At 38.6% G+C, this 16,234-nt stretch overlaps 1 non-coding gene across 1 annotated transcript; it reads right to left on the reverse strand.

Moving 5' to 3' along the window:
- Positions 1-15,641: 15,641 nt before the first annotated feature.
- LOC129404098 (U1 spliceosomal RNA) lies at positions 15,642-15,804 on the reverse strand. The gene has a single exon (XR_008629690.1). It is a non-coding gene; the product is annotated as a U1 spliceosomal RNA (small nuclear RNA).
- Positions 15,805-16,234: the final 430 nt, after the last annotated feature.

Genomic DNA, 16,234 nt, shown 5'->3' on the forward strand with positions numbered 1-16,234 from the left:
ATGAAGTGATGAAATTTGCATATAAGTGGATCAACATGGAAAGTATCATGTTAAATGAAATGAGTCAGAAAGAGAGAGACAGGCATAGAAAGATCACACTCATCTGTGGAATATAAAATAACAGAGTGGGAGACTAGCACCCAAGAGTAGTAGAGATAAGGACCAGGAGGTCTTCCCCACAGCTTGGAAACTGGCCTTATATGCTGGGGGAAAGGGCAGCTCAGATAGAGAAGGGAACACCAAGTAGAGGATGTTGGGAGGACCCATTCAGGTTGGAAGATGTGAACTGAAAGACTATAGACCAAACATGAAGGCCACTCAATACCTCTATTGCAAACTACAACACCCAAAAGGAGAGAGAACAAAAGGGAATGCCCTGCCACAGAGGCAGGGTGGGGTGGTGGGGGATGGGGTAGGAGTGGTGAGAAGGGATACTGGGATCATTGGTGGAGGTGAATGGGCACTGGTGAAGGGATGGGTAAATGATCACTGTATGAATGAAATGCAAACACAAAAGTTCATAAGTTTGTAACTATACATCACAGTGATTCTATAATAAAAAATTTTAAAAAATAAAGAGATTCCAAGACAATATACACTAAAGTGATGTCCTAGACCTTCAGTCTGTTGTTCCACCATCCAAGGTGAGGCTTGCCTCTGGCTGGTATCACTGGGTCTATTCTGGAACATGAAGCAGAACCTTCCCTGCCGGATGGAAGCCAATAGACTCCACATTCAACTCGACCTGAGCCCACACCACAGCCCCTTCCTGAACTTCTATTGCTGTTTCACCATCCCAGGATGGGCAGAGAAGACAGTAAGCAATCTCTAGCTTAATCACCCAGCCTCTTCTAGGAGGGAGTAGTTACAGAGATTCAGCCAGCAAGAACACTAGAAAAACAAAGAGGAAAATACACAGAAACTCACCAAGCCCTATGAAAGATGAAAATATCACTGAAGACATGAGCAATACCAGTAAATTCTCAGACAGTGTATTTAGTGAGACTCTGATGAGACAACTTAACAAGTTCAAAGAAATGCTAGCGCAGGTAGTCAGCAAAGCATAAGAAAGTATGAGGGTCAAAGAGAAAAACGTATAACAGTCAAAAATGACAGAAATGAAGAAGATGGTAGGTCATATTTGAAAAAAGCACCCATCCATGGAATATAAAGTAACATAATAGGAGAATAACACCTAAGGATAGTAGAGATAAGGGCCAGGAGGATAGACACACGTCTTGGAACCGATCTATGTGCTGGGGTAAAAGGTAGGTGGGTTAGAGAAGAGACCACCACTAAGTAAATGATGATTGGAGGGGTCACTCGGGATAGTAGATGTGTGCTGAAAGCAGACTATTGATCAAATATGATGGCTGCTTAGTGCATATATTGCATACCATAACACCCAAAAGGAGAGAGAGTATAAGAGGAAATGTGTCTGCCACACAGGCAGGGGGTGAAAAGGGGTGGGGGTGGCAGGAGGGATACTGGGAACATTGGTGGTGGAGAATGGGCACTGGTGGAGGGATGGGTACTCGAACATTGTTTGATTGAAATGTAATCTCAAAAATTTGTAAATCTGTAACTGTCACAGTGATTCATTAAAAAATATCACTATCACTGTATCACTGTCATCCTGTTGTTCATCAATTTGCTCGAGCGGGCACCAGTAACATCTCCATTGTGAGACTTGTTACTGTTTTTGGTATATCGAAAAAATATGCCAAATTTTTTGGGTAGCTTGCCAGGCTCTCCCGTGTGGGCGAGATACTCTCAGTAGCTTGCCGGGCTCTCCAAGAGGGACAGAGGAATTGAACCCAGGTTGGCTGCATGCAAGGCAAACACCCTACCCGTTTAAAAAAAAGTGAATGGTAACTCTGAATAGCCAAAATGAGAAGGAGGAAACTGCTAGAAACAGCAGACAGTGGGAAGTAGCCTGAACAGAAATGAATAGCACTACTTCAGAAATATGTGTTAAGTTCAAGAGGAATAATATAAGACTCATCAGAGTCCCAGGAAAGCAAATGTGAAGGAGAAATAATAGTTAAAGGAATTATCCTTTATAAGAACTTCCCAGAGTTGAGGATTACACTGAGATTCAAGAGGCCTGAAGGGTTTCAGTGAAAATAGACCCAATTAAGAAAACTCCAATACATATTATACCCAAAATGACAAAAATCCAAAGATAGAGATAGAATATTAAATGCAGCAAGATCAAAAAGTAACTTATATACAAAGGAAAACTCATAAGATATGCAGCAGATCTATCAAACGAGACTCTACAAACCAGAAGAACATGGAAAAAGATAGTCCAATAACTCACGTAAATGAACACCTCACCAAGAATACTCTATCCAGCTAGATTATCATTCAGGTTTGAAGGAACCACAGAGAGGTTCATGGATACTTATCAGCCTAGGTAATTCACACTCTTAAAACCAGTTTTGCAAGAGGTATTAAAGGTGTTCTTTTGAAGGACAGGAGAAATTTCCCATCATGTGGTATTGAATATGGCTCTCACTAATGGCACATAAAGTTGTCCTCTACTAGATTAAGAGAAGTTAGAAACACTTAACAGTTAGCACTGTAGCACTGTTATCCCGTTGTTAATTGATTTGCACCAGTAATGTCTCCAGTAACGGCACCAGTAACGTCTCCACTGTGAGACTTGTTACTGTTTTTGCATATTGAATACGTCACAAGTAGCTTGCCAGGCTCTGCCATGAAGGCGGGATACTCTCTGTAGCGTGCTGGGCTCTCCAAGAGGGACGGAGGAATCAAACCCACATCAGCCACATGCAAGGCAGACGCCCTACCCTGCTGTGCTATCAGTTAATCAACACAAATTGACTTTTATTGATTTATTTTCTGATAATTCCATGCACCACCCCTTTAAATTTTCTTGGACATAACAATATGAAATGAATTTGTTACATAATTATCAAGGGGGCCAGACTGGGGTTGGAAGAGAACCAAAAAAGAAAACGCAATTTAAAAAATATCAGAAATCTAAGTTAGAGAGAGGCTTTAGATTTAGAGTACTTCAACCTCCTTATTTTTTAAAATCTTCACAAATTAAAAACAACTATGTTCTGAAGTGGTTTTAGTGTGAGCTAAAGTAGAAATTAGAGCGAACTCGAGTCTGCATCAATGGAAAACTGAAAGGCAATTATAATACAAGTTAACTTTAGGTGTACTAGAAAAATAAATAAAATGAAGTGATGTGCCTTGGAGGGATTAGGGTAGTCCTCTGCAACTATAAAATAACGGCTTCACTACCCTAAGGGACCAGGAAGATAGTGCAGGGGCTAAGGTGCTCGCAAATGCTGTCAGGAGTGATCCCTGAGCACAAAGCCAGGAGGAAGACTTGAGTTCTACACATGTGTTCCAAAACCCCCCCAAAAACAAAACAAAGATGAAATCACTGCAAACTATGATACCTTGAATAAAAAAAAATGAACAAAATGAAAATGCTATTCCTGCTTCTGTCAGCGGGCTGCAGTAGGAGCTCCTTAAAAGAAACCCCACGGGACCCAACTCTGGTCCCAGCTCAGCATCCCAGGAACGCAGTCGTCACGAGCTCAGGATTGACAATCGCTGTAGAAACACGACTTCCCAGTGAAGCAGTTGGAACCTACAATTTTGAAAATCAACTTTCAATATCTTGTTTTAACCGAGTTCTCTAACTCCCCTTCTCTTTGCCCAGTTGACTTCTTAGTACCAATTTCATATCATGTCATACGAGGCAAAGGTGATTGATTGATTGAGATCTATCAGAAACAATTCTATTTCCCTTGACAGTGACAGAGATGGTCAGTATCTTTTGTACGGTGATTTTCCCCCCCTCTCCATTGGAATAGCTCTTGGCTTTCCTTTTAGTAAGCAGGAGAATTGCCCACAGGCAGTCATGTGTGAATATTAGGCATTAAAGCTTCAGGATGTCCTGAAAACATTTCTATTCATACCGTTCCACATACAACAAACTGAGGATTTTTACAATCCAGCTATTAGAAAGGAAATTGTTTTTATACCTGGATCTATCTTCTTGTGTGCATTTTTCTTAGAACCATAAATAATAAGCTTAGCTGAAAAGTTAAACATTAACCAAAGAGTGACATTGTTTCACTCAATAAACTGTTGCAGACCTAAGTATTCTTGAGGCCCTATACACCAAAAGTTTTTAGTTAATCCTTATAACACCCCTTATACTTCTGAGAAGCATAACTATTTAGATCTTACATGTGCAAGTCAAAAAGAAACATCGGGAACCTAGATTAGAAAAGAGATTTTGTGAGTTCCAATTTTTGAGATTGGCAGGTCACTGAACTCAACAGACTGCAATAACGAACTATTTGAGAGTGAGTTAGAGTCACTACATTGTCCCAATGAAAGACATGACATATTTTTTTTTTGTCTCTCTTCCTTCAGATCACTAGAGTGATAGCACAGTGGGGGTTAGGGCGACCCAGATTCAATTCCTCTGTCCCTCTCAGAGAGCCCGGCAAGCTACCGAGAGTATCCTGCCTGAACAGCAGAGCCTGGCAAGCTACCCCTGGCATATCCGATGTGCCAAAAACAGTAACCAGTAACAACAAGTCTTACAATGGAGATGTTACTGGTGCCCGCTCGAGCAAAGCAATGAGCAATGGGACGACAGTGCTACAGTGCTCTTCCTTCAGGAAGAAAAGCTCAGATCTTCCCAATACAACTCTCAACAATGTTCAACAGAATTGAATCCATTGGTCCAGAAAGGTTCTATTTTTATACGTTTCACATTTACTACTTATTCAGCAATAACTCTCAGTAAGAGCTACCGTGGTCTGTATTTTTTTTAAAAAATCAGCAATGACATAATTTAATTTAAAGATAACATGGCCAAATCAACTTTTGTATCCTGACAAACACATCATTGTCTACATGATTGGTCTCTTTGTTTTATTTTTCCTAAAATGTATAAAATGCAGTCTAAGGATTAAAATCCTATCACATGTTCCAGCCTTCATCAGGCCCATTAAGATGGGTCACTATTTCTGTAGAAGAAGATAGTAAAATGTCGTAATTTAATCCTAGGTATGGAAAAATGAGATATTTATAGAATTTAAGACCCCATTTCCATTTTTTCATAGTGTGACCTCTTTTGAGTATTATATACCATCCATTAGATTTAGTATTTTTAGCAAAATGCTTATGGGAGAAAACAGATATTTCTAAGTTTCTAAATTGGAAACTTAAGATTCAGCAAATATTTTTTTATCACATTTAAGTTTCCAGTAATTTTTGAAAAATGATCATCTTACCCTCAGACCCTCCTGGATTTTCCTCAATGCTCAGGATGAAGTTGCTATTCTTGCGTCCTAGCCAGGAGACTACATTCTACTGCCCTTGTTTATGCTGTGGCCTCAGGTCTCGCTGAAACTCAGGTTCTTGTTCTCTCTCACACGTTGAGGCATTTCTCATTGTCAAAATATGATGCATTGTTTCACATCCATCTGCTAATGCTCATCCTGTTACTTTTTCTTGGAATGTTTTCCCTCCTCCCACTTCTGTTTGTCTAGTGGGACATACATATTTCTTGAGACTCAACTCAGGTTTCATCTACAATATACAGAACCAGGACCAGAACCTAGGAAAGTCCAGGAAGACTTTTTCTTATGTCTCCTGGGTCCACCGTACTCCCAACAAAATCTAGGGTACACTTCTAATTTTCTGTAGAGGCATCATAATTTCCTCTTATTAAAGACTTTCCAAATCTGATGTGTTCACACATGTGTTTCTCTCCATCATCTATAAACCTCCTAAAGCACGGATTTCTTTTGTGCACCTATTTATTCTGGGCACTATTTTAAGAGTGGGCATATATTAGATACCTAGGAAATATCTATTGAACAAATTCATAGATTTCATCCTGTTCATCCATTTGCTAAAATGTATAAAATATGTATTAAATCTGTATCCTGACTGACAAAAGAAGATAAAACAAATACTAACATACAATTCAGAAATCATAACCTATAACCAAATAACAAAAAAAAACCTATTTTTTAAGAAGAAATGGTTGAAATAGTATGATTGGAAGTAAAAATTCAATTGGTAAATAAAATGCTCTTATCTTGATTTGACCAATACTAAAAACAGAGTCCATTTGTGATTTTTAGCATCATGATTTATGAAAGATGCATTGTTCAGCTACTCCTGCTGGCTTTTAGAATATAACACAAAATGTTTGAGAGTCTATCTTGAGTCTGTAGTCTTTTAGCTAAAAGTGTAGTACTTCTGGCTTAACTTATCTAGTTCAGTGTCTACCACAAAGAAACGAGTACTCCTGTGTCCCCAGGAAGTGAGTCTAGCTTCTTAGAAGAGAAAGACAAGTATTTATAGTGCAACATGATACATAAAGTATTAGGAAAACACAAACAAGGAAGCAATTATACCCGGGGATAGAAGAAGGGCAAAGAAAATTCCCAGAGAATAGTAAACAATATAATTGCCTCAAAGAATAAATTCAGCATTTTCAGGTAAACAAGATAGGAATGGCATTTTAGGCAGAGGATACAAATCCCACCTCCTCTGATACCAGCGACTTGAAGGACCCGTTGAACAAAGAATTGCAAGAACACAGTCAAGGTTGACCTCACTGGAGGAAGCTAATTCCCCACACATGGAGAACAACATTGAGGTCCCTTTTAGTCAACCTAGAGTCAACCAACAGGCCAGGAGCTTTGAAGAGCCTCAGGACAATAAGGAAAAAGAAATGCCACCTGATTGGAAAAAAGTGCACTTGTCCATGTTTCTCACGCTATATGCCAGCACACCTTGGCCAGAATTCCTGACCTGAGTTGATATCTGTGCATGGTCAGTGATGTGCTCTGCATTGTAGGTAAATCTCAAATGACTGTCTGCTTTCTCATTTATTTTATTTGCTCTTCTTGGTTTCCTTTTATGTGCAGGTTCTTTCAGTCATGAGTTGATGCTAGTATTGTACTGCACAGAAAAAAAAATGATTGATTCTAAGGGATGGAAAGGTGGTATGATTTTAATGATACCAGTACATGCCTGTTACCAAACTTTAGACTTTGCATCTACCAGAGCTAAAAACAACATGCTTCTTTGGACGGCTTCCTAGACTCGACCAAATTCAATGCTGATCCTGAATCTTCACTTGAGCATGGCGGCACAGAATCCATATTGTCTGTTGACTATGATTGAGTAAAATTTTGGAAGCCAACTTTTGTCATACCCTTATTCTCACTTAAGAAAAGGGCAAGGTAAGTGAATTGTTTTAGCACACAATTACTGAGAAATGGTCCGTCCTCATTTCATGCTATGCAACTCAATTTCCTAATAGCACTGTAGCACTGTCATCCCATTGTTCATCGATTTGCTAGAGTGGGCACCAGTAACATCTCCATTGTGAGACTTGTTGTTACTGTTTTTGGCATATCGAATACGCCACGGGTAGCTTGCCAGGCTCTGCCGGCAACTTCCTAATAACTGCAGGAATGACTAGATGACATTATGATTGACAGGCAGGAGGAGAAATCGATATTTTAGGATAAAAATTAATATGAGCATTTGGATAAAAGAAGCTAATGTCTGAGACAAAACAAAAGGGAAATATAATGTTCCCAGATTTTTTGTTACTTCATTGACCATCTTCATCACCACAACCATAATCTCTGTCATGATTATCACCGTATAACTTAGTGCTACATAATATCTCAACTCTCAAGAGGATATTTGCAAAGTACTGGTTTAGACTTAAGTGCTCTTGCCTTGACAATCTTTAATCATTAACACAACTTAGTCTCAATTGTCTCATCTATGGAATGGGCAAAATAATAGCACCTATTTTATGATATTTTTAGGATAATTGCATAGGTCAACTCACTGAAATCTAGTTTATATCTTTGCCTCAGTGTATACTCCCAATAAATTCCATTGTCCTCATAGATAACAAAAAAACGCTAATTGCCAGTTTTGTGTTGCACTTGCCAATTGAAGGAGAAATGTATATACTTCAGGCCAAGCATCTTGTAATGTTTACTGAATATAAGGACCTAAATTATCTGCTTTTTCATCATGGAAAAACAGAATTTTAATGAACAGGTATGGTTTTCAAAGCCTATTTTTTGAATTCTGTACAAAACACCAGTGAAAAAAAACATTTTGCCCACAGTGAAACATTATAACTATGGTCATTTTGATGAATTAAAGAAGTTGTTTTTGTTTTAGCCACTCTGCTTTGATTTTTAAAAATACTCTAGCATATACCTCTTCTTGGGTCCACTCCAGCCAGACAGATATTTGCCATTTCATTATTGTTTTAAAGTGTTAGCCCCAGACACATAAGCATTGTTGGAATGCAATGGAAAAAAAATTGTTTTAAATCTCAAATGGGGTAATAAACTGCAGCCAGAAGCTAATTGTCCTGAAACTTGAGCTTTTACAGCATGTTACTACTGTAGTGGGACCACTCACCACTCCTTTGGCGGGGTTGTTGTGTAATTGGTAGTAGATTACGTTGCAGACATATTAAAAAAAAAAGATGTCAAATCAGACATTTCTGCTTATTACTGTAGACCTCAGCATAATTCTCAAAGCAATCAATGCATTTCATCCATTAAACTATTGATGGGGGGTATTAATTCATATAATGTTTAACTGCTCACTGTGGATTTACTCTTTGCCAACTTTCTTCCACCCAAGAAGTCCTGAAATGTTGCCACTCCTGTCAAAAGAAATGAATCATTAATAAGAACCAGCAAGGCCAGAGGCAAGCTAGAAGCTGGGTCATGATATACAAAGGCTTCATATTTTTTTAATTTGGTGCTGAAGGAGCTAACATCCCATGAGGTTTTACCAAGAGTTTTAAAGAAACACGAAGAAGGACATATCCATCACATCTATTTATTGAAAGTTTAGGGATCTGAGAATATCTTTTGTTTTTAGATTATATATTTGGTAGACATTTTAAAGTCAAGAGTTAGAAAGACTTACACATAATACTCCAACCAAGTCCAGACCCACAGGAGGCCAGAAAAATGGTCACTCTTACCTGTGAAAGGATGAATGAGCGAAATAAAATTAGGTTCAGGTAAAAGTAGAGCCAGGACCAAAGACAATTTTGTAGAAGAATGAAAGAATCACCTCCTCTACCACATCTGTTTGTGTGTTTGTTTATCTAGGGGCAACCCCCAGTGATACTCAGGGGGTCCCTAGCTCTGCACTCAGGAATCCTGGCATTGTTTGGGGGACTATATGGGATGCCAAGAATCAAACATGGGTTGACCACATGCAAGACAAGTGGTCCAGCCCCACCTCTTCCAAGTCTTCATCATTATGTTCTGTTAATTTCTATTGCATTTAAAAATATATCCCCCCTTGGGGCTGGAGCAATAGCACAGTGGGTAGGGCATTTGCCTTGCACTTGGCCAACCCAGGTTTGATTCCCAGCACCCCATATGGTCCCCCGAGCACTGCCAGGAGTGATTCCTGAGTGCAGAGCCTGGAGAAACCCCTGAGCATCACCGGGTGTGACCCAAAAAGCAAAAAAAAATATTCCCCTCTTTCAGGGAAATACTATATAGGTATAGGCTTACAAACTGAAATATTTAGGTAATTAGCAAAGAGCGTACATGGCCCTAAAATACTAAGATGTGATTTGTTTCCTTCTTAATAAAAAGTAAGCTTGACTTCCTTATTCAGAATTTCAGTCAAATGAGGATATAAGCACTTAGTTGATAGAAATTTGAGAATAGAAAATAAAAATAGAGAAACAGAGAATCAAAGAAATAATCTTGATTAGTGTTGGCAATTAGGTAAGAGTTACATAATGATAATGAAGAAAAGAATGAATAAAATCCACTAGATCCATACGAATACACTAGATTAGTGCATCTGAAACACGAGATCAAGTTCAATATCAGTGTCCTGAAAACTTTTACTCTGTATTTCCTGCATCTACTTAATGAGGATTTGTATACTAATTCTACGGATGGTTAAAGGTCCAGGCCCATTGGAAGAGAAAAAAAAGTATCTGATGTTTAGCTGAAAAGCAAAGCCCCTGTATAGAACTTGGAATCGTGTTTGGAACCATAAAATAATCTGAATATCTTAAGATTGCAGAAAGGTTTTTCTCAAGTAAAAAAAAGAAATAGCTGCAATCAAGTATTGATATCTCATAAAAAAGGGGGAAAAATATAGCCTGGTTAGATCACAGACTTAAACTTAACATATTTTATACTTTTAATCTTTACTGAAGCTGGAAAGTATATATGTATATATATTTAAAGTACATACATATACTTTATACTATATATAGTATATATAAAGTATATATATAATATATAAAGTATGTATCACTTGTCACTTGTATCACTTGTCATCCTGTTGATCTTTGATTTGCTCGAGCAGGTGCCAGTAACGTCTCCATTTGTCCCTGTCTCGTGCTAGTGCAGCCCAATGATATTTGCATGCTCCAGGAACAGGAAGAGCCTCAAATCGTTCATTCAGGGATTTGACGAAGAAATCTGACCATCTAGTTGGTGAGCAGCCACGAGGTCTTCTGATGTCCAGTGGAATCCAGTCGGTAACAGCTCTAGTCCAGTGGTCGTCTCTGAATCGCATTACATGACCAGCCCATCTGATTTTTGATGCCTTGGCAAACGAGACAGTGTCCCTGATTCTTGACCATCAAAGGAAGTCAGATCTCTGGATTCCTTCCCTCACTTGAGTGAGATGTGATACTCCTAGCATAGCTCTTTCGATTCCTCTTTGGGATACCCTAATAGCTTTCTCATCCTGTTTGCGTAGGGCCCAGGTCTCTGAGGCATATGTTAGTGCAGGAAGAATGGTGGAATTGAAAAGATGTGCTCAGAGTCGGAGGTTCTTCCTTCTCTTAACCACTTCTTCCATGCTCTTGAAGGCGTTCCATGCTGCTCTCTTCCTCCTGCGCAGTTCTGGCATCAAGTCATTCCTCACATTGATTTCTCGACCCAGGTACACATAGCTGCTGCATTCAAAGATGTTCGTTCCATTGAGAGCAAATGGAGCTTCAGGGACTAGTTCATTTTTCATGAGCATCATCTTGTTGAGATTCAGCTGCAATCCGACCTTTCCACACTTGTGGTCGAAGTCGGCCAGCATTTGTGCTGCTTGGCTAATGTTTGGTGTTATGAGAATGATGTCATCAGCGAAGCGGAGGTGGTGATAAAGTATCACCTGACACCTGGCACCGAAAGAGTCCCCAATATGGCAGCATAAAGTATATATATATGTATATTAAGTATATATATACTTAATATATAAAGTATATATATTTAAAGTATACACACATATACATATATATATGTGTGTATATATATACATATATATATATATATAACTGAAGGACTGGAGCAATAGCACAGCGGGTAGAGCTTTTGCCTTGCATGCAGCCGACCCAGGTTCGATTCCTCAATCCCTCTTGGAGAGCCCGGCAAGCTACCGAGAGTATCTTGCCCGCATGGCAGAGCCTGGCAAGCTACCCGTGGTGTATTCAATATGCCAAAAACAGTAACAACAAGTCTCACAGTGGAAACATTACTGGTACCCGCTAAAGCAAATCAATGACCTACAGGATGGCAGTGCTACAGTGCTATCTTCACCAAATGTGGGGCCTTTATTTTCAGATTTGCTGTCATCTCTCCAATTTATTATATTGATCCTATTTTAAGAGTTCACAAAGCTTGTCCAAAATTTTAGTTGATGCTCACTCTGATTTAGTATGATTCTTAGTATTTCTCATCACCAACTTACAGCTTAAATTTGAAACAACTTTTCCAACATTCAACCATGGATGTGCAGCAGAAAAATGACCACAAACCCAAGCTTCAGTTACTGTAATATAACCATAAATACTAATATTATTATAGCAATTAACTTAAACTATAGTAATAAAATAATTATTTTTAAAAGATGCCTTTATTGATTTCCAATTGGCATTTGTTAAATGATCCAACAGAACATGTGGATTTGGGACATGTTGCAGAGCATGTATAGAATCCTCATATCTGAGCTCTGATCAGGCATGTTGTTTTTTCCTATTATGTCTCAAAAGTAGTGCTGAAGTATCATTTCCTTAGTTCTCTCTTAAGGAACTTTTAATTTTGTACCAAATCTCCCAATACTGAAGCAAAAATTTGTTAAGATCTCTGTCCACTTTTCCCAGCCTCTTTTCATGTTTGAATGAAACATATGCCTCCCCTCACCCATAGCAACTTAAAGTACAAACCCACTGCTCATATTCAGAGATAATTTTCATTATGACTGCATATGACCTGTTTTTTAGATCAAGGTGAGTTTGCATGGTGTGGCATTTCCTCAAAAAAGTCAACCTAATTCTCATGCAAATGAGAAAATTCACTTCAAGGAATAGACACCAGAGGATCAAAATAATGGGTCTCAAGTAAAGAGTTGTACACAAAAATTGAAAAGTACAGTTCACCAAAATGCTGAAACAAGCCAATATTTAACACTAGATGAATGATTAAACAAAGTGTAGTCTGGGTATATATACATCTACAAACACACACAGACACACACAATGGAGTAGTATTAAGTCATAAAAAGAGAGTGAAATATCAGTACATGTTACACTGGACAAAAACTGAAAAATCTAGTAAGGTCGGTGGAAGGCTTAAAATGCCAGTGTTTGAATTAATTTATATGCAATATCAGTATGTGACGGTGGTCACTGGAATGGGATTTGTGTGTGTGTGTTGTGAAGGGTAGGGGGAGACGAAGATATTTTGAAATGTGACAGATGTAGTGATGATGCTTTTTTTTTTCTGTCTTTTTTGGTCTCACCCAGCAATGCACAGGGATTCCTCTTGGTCCATGCACTCAGGAATTATTCCTGGCAGTGCTGGGGGACCATATGGGATGCTGGGAATCGAACCGGGGTCAGCTGTATGCAAGGCAAATGCCCTACCTGCTATGGTATCGCCCCAGCCCCGATGATGCGTTCTGCATAGACTATATGCCATCAAATTATAAACTTTAAAATGCTTAACTTAATCTTCTGTGAATTTTGCTCCATTTCAAAACAACACTGGGAAGCTAGGATTGGCAGCACGACAGGGTCGACATATGCTCCAAGCACAGCGGGCTGAGATCCCGCTGGCCCCAATACCACAGGCTGTGTCTCTGAGTACCACACGGCTGCATAGTTCATCACTGCACGTGAGAACTAAACTGTGAATACAAACAGCCAGGCCAAGTTCAGTGAGCAGCAAGCCCCGGGCCTTACGAGTCCCCCTTTCTCTAAATAAACAATGTAAACAATAGAAATATAAATAAATTTATCCTGGGTCTGCATCTGTGTGGGGGCAACAGATTAGGCCTAGGTGTAGGAGGGACTGTGTGGAGAGTGCTGTATACTTAGTTTTCTTATTTGAAGTTGTTTAAACTTCCTTTTTTTTTTGCTTCCAAGCCTTTCACAGGGCTGTTGGCTGGACCTGGAAATGAACTTGGTGTCTCCCAAACCCGTTATTCCTCAGCACAGAGCTAAAATCTCATAAATGGACAGAAGTTTCTATCAGATTCCATAAAATTCAGTAGAAAAACTCCCCGGGATGCTTTCAAGTCTTTTTGATTGTTAAGAACTTATTTCAGACATGTCGAAGTATTTTAAAAGAGTGCATGACTTTTTGTGCTTCTTCACTCATAGTCCACAAATATAAATACTCAAGGAAAAACACCATCACCAAAATAGCATATTTAATATAAAATATGCCTGATTATGTGCATGTATTCATGTGTGTATACATATGTTCTCGCTACACATAACAATATAGCATACATGCATGTCAGTGTGTGTATATGGGGCGATAGCACAGCAGGTAGGGTGTTTGCCTTGCACGTGGCTGACCCGGGTTCGATTCCTCCGTTCCTCTCAGACAGCCTGGAAAGCTACTGAGAGTATCTCGCCCCACGGCAGAGCCTGGCAAGCTACTCGTGGCGTATTCAATATGCTAAAAACAGTAATAACAAGTCTCACTTGGAGACATTACTGGTGCCTGCTCGAGCAAAACAATTACCAACAAGATGACAGTGATACAGTGATATATATGTATATGTGTATATATATATCCACAAGATGTATAGACTCTATAACCATGAGCTCATCCATGCATGCATGTCTGAATATACATGCATCACGCATAAACCTGTATGTTATTGTATGCTTATACAAGCAGCATCTTTCTTGTGAGCCATTTGGGAAGACAAGTCACCTTTGACTCAGAGTATGTTATTTCTTGAAACCAATGACATTGCATTGTAATCCCAGTGCACAATTGTTACAATCCACATGTTAATATTGACAGCCCTAAAAATCTCATCCGTAGCCCTTTTCAATTTTTACACTTATCCTGAAAATGTTCATTCTAGCAAATGGAAAAGCAGGAACTGAAATATATGAAATTAATCTGAAGGGAATTTGGAACTGGAAGTTTTGAAAGACCCTCTCCTGTACCTGGTTCATTGTGTTTTTTTAATCACCAAGATGATATATTATGAAGCATGCCTGGGGTGCCTAAAGATTGGATTCAGGAATTAATTTCACTCAATTACTTAATACCAAATGTGGGTGCTTTTACATTGTGAAGCTATTAATCACTCTTTTAAGAATAGAAAGAGGGCCAACAACAAAAAAAAAACCCATAAGGGTCTGAATATCTTTCGGCCTAAAAGTGTTCTCTGTTTACTTTTTCTTTGATCATGAAAATCCACAGGCAGCCATAAAAATTTTACTGGAGCTATAATTATTTAAAACTTTCAGGGTGTCTCTAAAGCACTTTATAACAACCTCAAGTATCATAACTTGATATTATTTCTACTTTTCTACTTATAATAAAAACAAGGGTTGTGAGTCCTATTCATCATTTCCACATGGAAAAACAGTTTTAAAAAAATGGTGTGTTTATTCACCTAGAAAATGCCCAGCTGGGGTTTATTAACCACATTTAAGTTACTCATCTTTATGACTCTACTGCAGATAAGATAAAATCACGAGGACCTCCCAGGTGACAGATCCAGAAAACCACTGGATCAGAACAGAGTTGGGGTGTTTTGTTAATGTTCCATAGTCAACAAAAGATTATTTATGTATGACATATCAGTTCTATAGAATTTTTAGCCAATTATAGCCTATAGTCAGTTTTGATCAATCACCATCTGATCTAATTAGGTGTTCTCTCAATATTGAACAGTTGAGGGTAATTGTCTTTAAATTTATATCAACATAAGCCACACATAGAGATATGATATAATACACAAATATAAATAGAGATGAACGGTTCCTAACGAAAGCTTGTTCATTCTATATACACATCTACCGACCTGCTGACCTAGCTACCTATCAAACATCTCTCTGTCTCTAAAATCCACTCTGACAGCTGCAAACAAACCTTTCTTTAAGACAAAGTCCCAGAATAATTCCAAGTATATTTCTGGCCATAGGAGCTCACAGTTCAGCTGGCCTCATTGATCTGTAAAAAGATAAACCACAAATTGGGGTCAATCATTCTCTAGTGTGTGTCTGAACGATGGAATCATGAAGAAGAATTTGGCTGAAAGATTTTATATGGTTTTTTTCCCCCCAGGGGAGAGCCCGAACACAGTTCCCCACTATCACAAATTATGCAGTTGAGTTTCCCCTCATTTGGGGAAATTGCAGGGGTCATCAGATCTGGAGTGCAATGGATGAGTCTCACCCTAGGAAACCAACTTTAAGTCATAGTATCTCCCCTACCAGGTAAGTATTTTGTATCTGTTCAAAGGAGATGACATAGCTGTAAAATACTGATGATGGAAGAAGAAGAAGTCAGGGATAAAAGAGTAGAAAGGATGCTAACATAATCTATAGAGATATCTATGTCAATATTTATATAAGGACACGAATATACACAAAATGTATAGATATAGGTCTGTACATACATGCATATGTATAGGCTTATACACACATATATTACATGATGCAATTATACAGTATTATGCACATAATATCTGAGTGATGGTAGATATAGAAAGCTCAGGCATAACTAAATACACGAACATATGTATATATGTATATATGTGTGTGTGTGTCTGGATCTGTATATTTTGCAGATAAACTCGTTTAGCAAGTCAAGAATCCATAAAGGACTCTGAGTCCAGAATAAGCAGAGAGTCGAGTGCTGTCTATGTTCAATGC

The sequence above is a fragment of the Sorex araneus genome, chromosome 3 (genome assembly GCF_027595985.1).
Source record: "Sorex araneus isolate mSorAra2 chromosome 3, mSorAra2.pri, whole genome shotgun sequence".
NCBI lineage: Eukaryota > Metazoa > Chordata > Mammalia > Eulipotyphla > Soricidae > Sorex > Sorex araneus.